Raw genomic sequence first — 11,385 nt, forward strand, 5'->3', positions numbered from 1 at the left:
GCATCTGAGCTAAACATGGAAAGAAGAGACAGTCTTTAATAAGTAGAAATAGGGCAGAAGTGCATTGTGGAATAGGTATAGCTTCATGCGAATATATGTAGTAGTAGTAGATCAAATTTGGGAAAGAGTAAACAATCAAGTTAATTGAAGGATATCATCTATAAAGGAAGCAAAGTGAAATTAGCCACAGAGGCTCTTAATCTTAGGTCAATGAACTTTTTAGAAAAATATTTTAATAACTGTATTTCAATATAATTGGTTTTCTTAGTAATACTAGGCATTTTATTTTATTAATTTAAAAAAATTATCCTGATAAGGGAGTCCATAGGTTTAACCAGATTACCAAAGGAGTCTATAACAAAAAAAATGGTTAAGAAGCTTTGGGTTCAAACATAATAGAAATAGTGATAAACCAGATACTTTCTGAAGTTAGGAACAATTGCTTTGATTTTGTCTTTTTTATCCCCAGCAGCTAGTACAGGGTCTAGCCTATAGTAGGAACTTGATAAATATTGATTGATTGATGGGTTAATAATATCTGGTATTTGTATAGTTGTTTAAGTTTTACAAAGGGCTTAATAGACTATTTTAGAAAAAGCCTAACTCAGGTCAGGCCCTTGGTTTTGGTTTGATATTGAAATGAAAATGAAACTCTCACAGAAGATATGACACTTAACAAAAGGAGATTTATTTAATCACATCAGGGAAAACATCAAGTACAATTGTTGAAGTGTCAAAAACGAATCCAAGGTTTTGAGTCTTGGGGACTAGGAGAATGATGGTACCATCAATGGAAACAGAGAAGTTGGAAGGAGCTACCTTTGGAAGGAAGAAGATTTGGGGTTCAGTTTAAAATATGTTGAGTTATAGGTATTAGCAGAACATGCTTGTTCATCAGGCAGTTGAAATGTGGGGCTGGAGCTCAGGGAAGAGGTTGAAACATGAAGAGTAAATGTAAAATATGGATAAGCAGAGGAGTCAAGGAAAAACCTTGAAGGATAGCTGCATCTAGAGGGCAGTAGGAGGACAATGACCTACTAAAGAAGACTGAGAGCAGACAGCTAGATAGGAAAATGAAGAAAGGAATGTGAGAGTTAGTGTGGCATAAATAAAAGAGCAATGACTTTGAGTCACGAGAGACCAGGGTTTTAGTATCTCCTTGAATACTTTCCAGCTGCATGACCATGGATGGATGAGTCTTTTCACTTCTTTGAACCCCGGTTTCATCATCTATAAAATAAAGATGGTAGGGCCTACCTCAAAGGCTTTCAGCATCTCATCACTTCTGACCAGAGTATGCTGTCTTACACATTTTAGCCTTACATGTCCCCATATTATTCTTTCATTTTCCTGGGGAAAGTTTGATGAATTACATCTACCCTACAATTTGGATACTTTTATCAATCCATAGTGACTTTGGAAGAACAAGATTTTTACCCAGAGCCCAATCCTTCAATCCAAAGATTGGGAAACAGCATGTAGTGTGGTTTAATTGATTGCCCAGTGACTTTCCCTATCACATGTGGCAACAATAAAGGTGCACTGTGGTCCCCTTCTTCATATTACATTAAATGACAATATTTCTCCTCCCCCTCCTATTGAAGGATGCTCAGACATTCTGCCACAATATAAACTGACAGAGATCAATTACCAAACTATTAAATGTCAATTAGCATCTTTGAAAAGTGAATATTAAATGAACCTACTAATACTACCTTGTTACAGTCCCATTGTATGTAAAAATTATGTCCAAATGTTTAATGAATGTGCAAAAATGTAATTACCAATTTATTGCTCTTGTAGTGGTGATTAATAATCCTTCCATTGACTTTCCAACTGCACTGTTGAATTATTGAACTCTAATATTGCTCAGATGAGATATTTCTTTCAGAATGAGCCAGGTAGGCAGATGGGAATGGAATATTTCAAACTACACAGCCTCACACCTAAAATTTATGAGGTGTGGCCCAAAAAACTGGGAAGTTTGGCCCATGTGGCTTGGCTCACAGTGGGCAGGTTCCATTGATTCATTCACTCATTCTTTTACCAAGATTCAGTTCTATGTCTTTGTGAGCAGCAGATGGGCAAAAAGAAGTCCTGACCCTCACCACACAGTATGGGTCAGAGGCTAGATTTGAATAGAGGTATCCTTAGCTCTGAAGCCAGCTGTCTATTCACCATAACATAATTGGTTATCTTATAATAGGGGATTATCACTGGTGATAATTTCTGGAGTCTCCTCTTGGGTAAGAAGAGGTCTTTTGAGCTGGTTGCTAAATGAATTTAATAGAACACCACCAGGGCCCCCCTTCAAAAGAAAATCTAAGGGTTGCTCAAAAGATTCACAGTTGCCTCAAAGGCCAGTCCTTGACTCTCATATCAGCAGAAAGTGTTATTGCAGAGAGCACTGGACTTAGAAGAAGAAGAAATAAGTTCAAATTTGGCTCATTAATTACAAACAATATGTAACATTTATACATCGCTTACTATGTACCAGGGACTGTGCTAAGTGATTTACAATTATCATCTCTTTTGATCTTCACAATAACCCTGGGAGATAGGTGCTATTATTAGCCTCACTTTACAAATGAGAAAACTGAGGCCAATAGAGGTTAAGTCATTTGCCCAGGGTCACACAGCTAGGAAATGTCTGTTAGATTTGAATTCAGTTCTTCCTAACACCAGGCCCAGCCCTCTATCCACTGTATCACCAGCTACCGCTTGATAGCTGTATCAGTCCAGGTAAATCACTTAATTTCACTGACTCTCAGTTTCCCTAAAAAATGGGACTAATGATTCTTATACCACCAACCTCCTAGACTGGTCTTGAGGGAAAAGTAAATCACTTAATTTCACTGACTCTCAGTTTCCCTAAAAAATGGGACTAATGATTCTTATACCACCAACCTCCTAGACTGGTCTTGAGGGAAAAGTGTTTTATTAAGCATAGTAAATATAGGCTCTGGAAGTGCTTATCCTGACTCCCACTTTCACTGACCAGTAAGGTCACTAGAATACAGCAAGCTATAAGATCTTCCCCCTCAGATTTCTAGGGGTAACCCTGAAGTAATGTGGGGTTTGTATTTATAATTCTATAGCTTATGATCCTACCTTCCTCCATGATTACCAGTTGATATCAATTAGTTGGGCAAACTTAATTAGTTTTCAGGAACCAATATATACTACAAGAGCATTACTGATACAAAATATTTCTGCCTCCACAAAAGACTGTAACATCTTCTTCCATTGGTATATACCATTGGATAGTAGGCTCAAGCTTAGAGAGAATATGTGGGAAAGGGAAAGCTCACAGTTTCTGGTTGCTAGTACTTCTTTCTTCCCCTTTTTGAAGTACATGGAGATCCCCGTAAGCATAATGTAGTTTTTCTGTAGAACTCCTTTGTGGAACCTTGAATCTGCCTTTCCTTGTGCATCCAATCTGTTCTTGACTTTGTGAGAAATAATTATTTCTCTCTTGTATTTAATTACTTATTATTATATTATAACCAAGGTTTTTCCCCTTTTCTACTTCCTCATACAGAAACCAATAAGTTTGAGAAATCTCTTAAAGATTTATCCAGGCCAAGATCTAATCAGACAGTAAAAGAAATTCTAAGTTTATAGGCTAATCGGTGCATTTCTACTTACTATGTTTGCTCAGACAGGTCTGAGAAAATGTGGATTCTCCCTTTTGTCAGGTGATATGGAAATTGATAAGCCTCTTTGATCCAAGTCTTGGGGTGATCCAAGTTACATACCCCCAAAGAGCCTCATTTTAACAGAGTCCACCTCCCATTATAATATTCATTTTCTCTTATTACTCATTGAGCAATCAGAGTTGATTTTCACCTGCAGGTGCATCCCTTTTTCAAAAGACTTTATAGATATCAAAGGTTAAACAGGTTTGCTCTCTTTGGCTTCTGAGGGGACAATGAGCCTATTGACTGATTTCTAGATGTAGTCAATAAAACTGATTTTACTTTACCTAGAAATTTGGTCTCTGTAATAGGAAAGGGAATTTGAAGATCTTCCCTGCCCCTTAATAGACCTAGGGAGGGAGTTTGAAGACCTCCCCTGCTTTGAAAGTAAACTCTCCCCTCTAAAAGGCTGAATGTAATCACATGGAGCCTGTGACGGAGGGAATTTGCTGAAGGGAAGCAGAGCCCACAGGAAGCTTCCCTGCTATGAAGATAAACTCTATCCCCTACTAGGCTAAATATAGTCACATGGAGCCTGTGGTGGGAGGAGTTTGCTGAAAGGAAGTAGAGCCCACAGGAAGCTGGTAGTGAGAGCTAGTGAGATGGTGGGGGAGAGAGGACACTCAGGCAAGGAGTCAGATAGGCTTGTGTGTAGATATTGATCTTGTATTGGTTTGTGGGAAGGCTGAAGGATGCTGTGGCTCTCAGCATTATTATGGCTTCTGGATATCTTTGGTACTATGATGGAACTGGATTACTGGTTTTGGGATTGGGTTTTCTAGTGTCTAAATAAATGCTTCAGTTCCATCCTCTATTTGGAGAGTTTGGTATATTTTGCGATTGAACGTCATGCAATACTTATAGTCATGGTCTTTATCATGATTATGGGTGCTATACATATGGCATTGGTGCTACAGTATTTCTGAACTTTTTTAAACATCATAGCTTATTATGGAGGCACTCCAACTAGAAGCTGCTATGCTGGAGACAATGCTAGGATGCTAATGTCTGAAGCTAAATTATTCTTCCCTCTCCTGCCCACCATCCTCCCCTTTCTCAGTGATTATTCCTTCTCAGGGATTTGGCTGGAATATTCTCCCTTGTTTGCTACTTGTTGCAAATCTCTTGAGTTCTAACCTAGCTACTAATTTTATGCAAGCTATATAGGGTGTGACTAAGTCTCTCATCCCAATCAGAACCTATTTACTGTCAATATCACTCAAGTTCATCCAATGGCTTTCAAGAACTTTTTGCACTTAAACCTAAAGTCTTTGGGCAGCTAGGTGGCACAGTAGATAGGGCACTGGGCCTGGAGGTGGAAGGACCCAAGTTCAAATTCTGCCTCAGGTGCTTACTGGCTGTGTGATCTCAGGCAAGTCACTTAACCTTGTTTGCCTCAGTTTCCTCATCTGTAAAATGAGATGGAGAAGGAAATGACAACCAACTCTGGTATCTCTGCAAAGAAAACCCCAAATAATATCATGAAGAGACACAACTGAAACAACTCAATAACAAAAAGTCTTGGACAGGTTGATTGAAATGACACTTAATTAAGGGACCAGATAGATATCTTATATATCATAAACTTAATTTAAGTGGGGTAGGATAACTATCCAGGCTGATCCCTTCCATTCCTAAAGAAATTGGCAACATAACAGAAATAAGTATTCTTGCAACTGTGGTATTGCTATTGCTGCTCTTGTTGTCCCCAATGTTCCGTCCTGTCCCAGTCATCTGGTCTGATAGTTGACAATGACTGGGAAGGAATATCTGAAATACTCTGGTATAGTTATACTGGACTTGAGACCAAGAAGATATGGGTTCAAATCCCACCTCAAATACTAGCTTTGTGACCCTAGAAATAGCCTAACCTCTCCAAGACTCACTTTCATTCTCTGTAAAATGTACATAATACTACTAGCACTCACAGGCTCTATAATGTTTTGCAGACTATAAACTGTTATATAAATTTCAGTCATTACTATTACTCCATAGAGAACCAACATTCTTTCATTCTCTTGTGAGAAGATGAAAAATGGTTTTCAGAAGTTGATCACCAGCCAGGCTTCCTGGGGTAACTCTCTAAAGATGCCAAGGTATTTCTAAGACATCTGTCTTTGGCGCTCACTCATACAAGACTTAGACTTTGGATACGTTTCCTTCAGGGTCCTTAAATTGGGATCCCTACTAAGAGAGATCAGGCCTATTTAGCTCATTTAGTATTCCTGCTGTTAAAGGGGAAATTGACAAATGATATAACTCTCAATAGTAAGATTTCTTGTAGCTTTATTATTTTATTCACTGTCTGTTTCCCTGACATTAGCAAGGAGCTCGTTTAGGGACAAAAGGGGAGAGGAGAATCTATGAGGTTGTTTCTAATCAGCAGTGGGTGGGGGGAGAAGAACTCAGGAAGAAGAAAAGATGACAGCAGCCAGAGGAGAGTGGACAGGCCAATCCCTGAAGCCTAAGGAAAAGAATAGGGATGATTTGGGAATCAGTCCAGGATAGAGAAGAAACCACAGTTTATCATGGCAAGAAGCTCTATACCCTCTGTGCTCTAAGAGAGCTACTCACCCTTCATTCCTGCAATGACAGTGCCCTCTGCTGATTTTCATCAACCTTGAAGAGTCAAGATAAGCTCTCTGCACAGGCTGCTGGGAATTAGCAAAGTCCTCTCTGGTGACCCCCACTGGATGGTCCTATAATTCCTGCTGGGGGAAGTGTCTCTATAAATGACACAGATTTTTCTCTGCTGGTGGCAAAGGAAGCAGTCTTTAGGACACCCCTGTAGATCTGAAGAAGAGAGGAATGAAAGAAGTGTATTTGAGTACAGAATATAATGTGCCAATTATATACATATATCCATATCCTTGCCTCCTGTAAGAGTACTTGCTAGTCTTCTCCTGGCTCTTCTTCAATAGTGCAGGCAGATATAAGGCCATTTCTTGGCCAAACACTTCCTTGGGTTGCTTTGGGGTTTGAAGCAATAGAATCCTAGACAGACGGTTCATCGCTTAAAAGCTTAGCCGTTGTCCAAACATAAGTTGGCAATCCAGCAGCCTGAGAAATGTTTTTTCCCCATGATCTCAGCTAATGAGAGATGCAATAAAGTGTAACTAAATCTGACAGATGAAACATGCTCACTATGTCCAGAGTACATTTCACTGCCTGAAAAAAGCAATCAGTTGAATTCAATTCAATTGAATCAACATTCATTAAGCACCTACTATATATCCCCAGTGCTCACTAGAAGCCCTACAAAAAGATAAAAGCAACAAAGTCCTTGGCATCTTTGCAGAATTTACAATTTAAAGGGGAGAATAAGGGGACAAGGCATTTGTACAAACAATTATAGTACATTAGAATATGATCATTGCAAAAGAGAGGTCAAAGAAAGAAGGAGATTGAGGGGATGGGTTATGGGAAAAAATCAGTGTTTCATTTCTCATGATGCTTGGGGCCCAAAGAGTATCACCCTTTGGGAGAAATTTCCTGCACTATATTTCCCACAAGAAATTCTTGGACTACATTTCCCAGAAGGCTGATTGTAACAATAAATGTCTCTTGACACACCCCACAACCTCTTCCATGAATCAAGGATAGTGAGCTTGATCTGTACATGCCCACATCTCTTAATGTGGAAAAATTACCCCCTCTGCCATCCTATTTTTTCTTTTTCTTTTTGAAGGGGAGAAGGCAGGGTAATTGGGGTTAAGTGACTTGCCCAAGGTCACGTGGTTAGTGTTAAGTGTCTGAGGCCACATTTGAACTCAGGTCCTCCTGACTCCAGGGCCAATGTTCTATTCACTGTGCCACCTAGCCACCTCTATCCTGTTTTTTCTACAAGAGCAGGAGTGTCTTCCCTTGATTTAAACAGTGACCTGGTTAGCCAGAACAGGTGATATCTTTAAAAACTAGTCAGACTAGGACAGTCTCTGTCTCTTTTCCTTTGTGTTCTTTCCTGTTGCTTCCTATGAGTAAAAAATACAGTTCCTCCCTGAGTACAGTATATGAACAGTAGAAGGGATACCTTCCCTCCCCTCTCTCTTTCACCTGACTCCAGAAAAAAATGGGTCTGAGAGTTTTGTTCTGTGTTGTTTGACTTTCTTAGTATCAGATACCAGTGGTGATTCCCACCAAAAAAAGGTTTGAGCCACAGTAACCTTGAGCCAGAATTACAAATGGAATGTTGCAGTCAGCCAGCGTGGCAGGGAAGAAGCCAAGGTTCCTGAGACTTGAGCCCAAGGCAGCAGGGTGGGGTGGGATCGGACTTGGAACTGGGACTGAGTACTCTATAGGAACTGAACTAACGGTTAATCTTGTCTCCTTCCCCTCTCCAGAGACTTAGTATAAAGGGGGATAAGGATTAGGTGTCACTTGTTGGGGAGTAAGTTTGCATATTTGTAATTATACATTTTGGGGTAAAAATTCCTTTGTAAAAAGCTAATTTGACATTTGACTATTAGTGGTTAAATGGAACTAGAGTGCAAGGGACACCTTTTTGGGGAACAGCATAGATAGGGGCTATAGTTACTAGAAGAGATCCTTGACACCTGAAACCTCCATAAGGGTACTGAGAAGCCTAGAGGAGGGTAAAGATAAAACATACTTAGCCTTCAGACAATGGGAACCCAGGTAGTTAGTGTTATATAAGATCTCATAAAGTGAGAATCATTAGAAAAAAATGCCTTAAAAAAAGCCTATAAAAAATACTAAATTAAAGAAACAAAATAAAATTTAATAGTAAATAAAGGAATAAAGGTGACCTATAATTACAGTAACAGATGAATAGAACAAAGATGAAAGAAAAGTGTTATCTTCCTAAAGTCCTACTTATTTGAGCTATATAGAAAGAAGAAAGAACACTTGAGCACAAATCCCATGAATGAGAAACAAGATTTCATAATAGACGAGCAGTGGAAAGAAATTGTGAGCAAGAAGTAAACTGACACATATTGTGACAAAGTATCATGATTAAGTCATAAATAAACTCACAAATTTTTTTAAAGTGGCTTCAGAAAGACTTATAAATGAATTCTAAATATTCAAAGAATAATTAATTTCCATGTTAAAAGAAATTATTTGAAAAATAAATGGATGACACTTTGCCAAATAATTTATAGGAGAAAGTATGGTCTTGATACCCAAAACAAAGAAAGAAAAAGCAGAAAGAAAACTATAACTCCATATCTCCTATGAAATTGATTTTAAAATCCTGAATAAAGTATTTACCAAAAAGGTTAGTTACTATAGAATATGCTATATACTATCATAACATATTTAATAAGTTATTCACTAAGACCATCATGTATTTATACCAAAAACGTAGGAATAATTCAACATTAGGAAAACTGTTAACATAACAGAGCATCTTGATAACAAAAATCACATGATTATATCAATAAATGTGGGGAAAGCCCATCACAAAAAAAACATTCTGTTATGTTTGAAAAACACTAAAATTCATAAGAATGAATGGATTCTTTATTTAAGATGATAAACAACCTATTACTTGCAGACTATGCCTGGTCTACATTGGCAGAGGGATTTCCCTATACCAATAAATGACAGGTTCAGCTCACAAAATCAAAAAAGTTTTTACATCTGAAATCAATAGTTAGAATGTGAACAGAAGAACTTTAATGAGACATAATCTTCACAGCAAATATCACTGATAATATTCTGATAGCCAAGATATATAGGTAATATATATTACCTACTACAACAAGCATTTATTAAGCACTTACTATGGCCAGTCAATATGGGGCAGCTAGGTGGCACAGTAGATAGAGTGCTGGGCCTGAAGTCAGGAAGACTCATCTTCCTGAATTCTAATCTAGTCTCAGACATTTACTGGCTGTGTGACCTTGGGCAAGCCACTTAACCCTGTTTGCCTCAGTTCCATATCTATAAAATGAGCTAGAGGAGAAAATAATAAACCATTCCAGTGTCTGCTAAGAAAACTCCAAATGGAGTCACAAAGAGTCAGATACAACTGAAGTGACTGAAAAGTCCCCAGGCACTGTGTCAGGTGCTAGACATACAGAGACAAAAATGAAGCCAGTCTTGTCCTTAAGGAGTTTATATGCACATATTAACATATGCCAAATAAATATAAAGTAATTTTGGTAACTAACAGCTGTAGGGATAAGGGAAGTAATGCTTGAGCTGAGCTTTGAAGGAAGCTAGATGCTCTAGCTTCTGTTCTCTAAACAGAAAAGGTAGGGAAGATGCATTCTAGGCATGGGGGACAGCCCGTGTAAGGACATGGAGATAAGAGATGAAGTTTATCAAGTACTGTGTGTGAGGAACTTCAAGAAGGCCTATTTGGCTATACAATTAAGTGTATAAACAAAAACAACATAGAATAAGAGCCAATATAATAAAAATGACAATTCTACTTAATTTACTTTATTTGTTCAATGACACACCAAACTACCAAAAAAGAATGATAATGAAATTCATCTGGAGGAACAATAGATCAAAAATTTCAAGGGATTTTTTTTTCTTGCAGAGGAGGGAAGGAAGGGAAGTAGCAGTACCATATCTCAACCTAAACTACGTAGTGGTAATTATAAAAATAATTTGGTACTGATTAAAAAAAATAGAAGTTAATTAATTACACAACATATAGAAATACACAAGCACAGTAGCCTAGTGTTTGATAAACCCATAGACCCCTATGGGAAAGACTCACAATTTGACAAAAACTCCTAGAAAAACTGAATAGTAGTCTGGCAGAAGCTAAGTTTAGACCAACACCTCAAACTATATTCCAAGATATGGTCCAAATTCATATAGTAGATATGAAACAAATATAGATACAAAATATAGTTTTGATTGTCTAAATATCATAACATAAATATAAAAGGTTACCTCATAAACAAATTAGAGACAAAAGTATCAAGTTACTTTTCAGATCTATAGATAGAAGAGTTCATGACCAAATGTAGGATAGTAGGAGAGAAAATAGGCAATTTTGACTACATGATATTAAGAAGGGTTGCACAACCCATATGTACAAAAATATTTATAGTGGCTCTTTTTTGTGGTGGTAAAGAATTGGAAATTAAGGGGGTATCCATCAATTGGGGAATGGCTGAACAAGTTGTGGTATATGCATGTAATAGAATACTATTGTGCTATAAAAAACGAGTAGCAGATGGACTTCATATTAACCTGGAGAGGCTTATATGAACTGATGCTGAGTGAGAATAGTAGAACCAGGAGAAACTTGTACACAATTACAGATACAACGTATGTGTGATGACCAACTTTGATAGACTGGACTCTTCTCAGCAACGCAGTGATATAAGTCAATCCCAAAAGACTCATGATGGAGAGAGATGTCTACATCCAGAGAAAGAACTGAGTTTGAATCCAGATTGAAGCAAACTACCTGATCTTTTTCTTTTTCTTGTTTGGTTTTATTTCCTCTTTGCCATTTTTCATTCCATCTGATACAATACATCTTTATAACCTGACTAATGTCTAATGTGAAAGTATTTGCAGATCCTATACTTGATTGTATGCCACCATGGTGGGGGAGAGGGGAGGGAGGGGGACAGAATTTGAAACTCAAGGAATTTTGGAATTGAATCTTGTAAACTATAAGTAAACAAACAAATGAATTAAAAGAGAGAAAGAAAGAAAGAAAGAAAGAAAGAAAGAAAGAAAGAAAGAAAGA

At 37.8% G+C, this 11,385-nt stretch overlaps 1 protein-coding gene across 1 annotated transcript in view; it reads right to left on the reverse strand.

The window, feature by feature from the left end:
• LOC138153502 (polyamine-modulated factor 1-binding protein 1-like) overlaps nt 1-11,385 on the reverse strand; it is a 356,085-nt gene that overhangs the window by 19,783 nt on the left and 324,917 nt on the right. Inside the window, exon 7 of the mRNA XM_069077640.1 lies at nt 6,273-6,491. The gene's annotated coding sequence lies outside the window, so the exon portion shown is untranslated. The remainder of the gene's footprint in view (nt 1-6,272; nt 6,492-11,385) is intronic.

This window comes from Petaurus breviceps, unplaced genomic scaffold (assembly GCF_028583685.1).
Source record: "Petaurus breviceps papuanus isolate PSGF00001 unplaced genomic scaffold, PetGlider_PUasm1.0 90994, whole genome shotgun sequence".
In the NCBI taxonomy this organism is placed as follows: domain Eukaryota; kingdom Metazoa; phylum Chordata; class Mammalia; order Diprotodontia; family Petauridae; genus Petaurus; species Petaurus breviceps.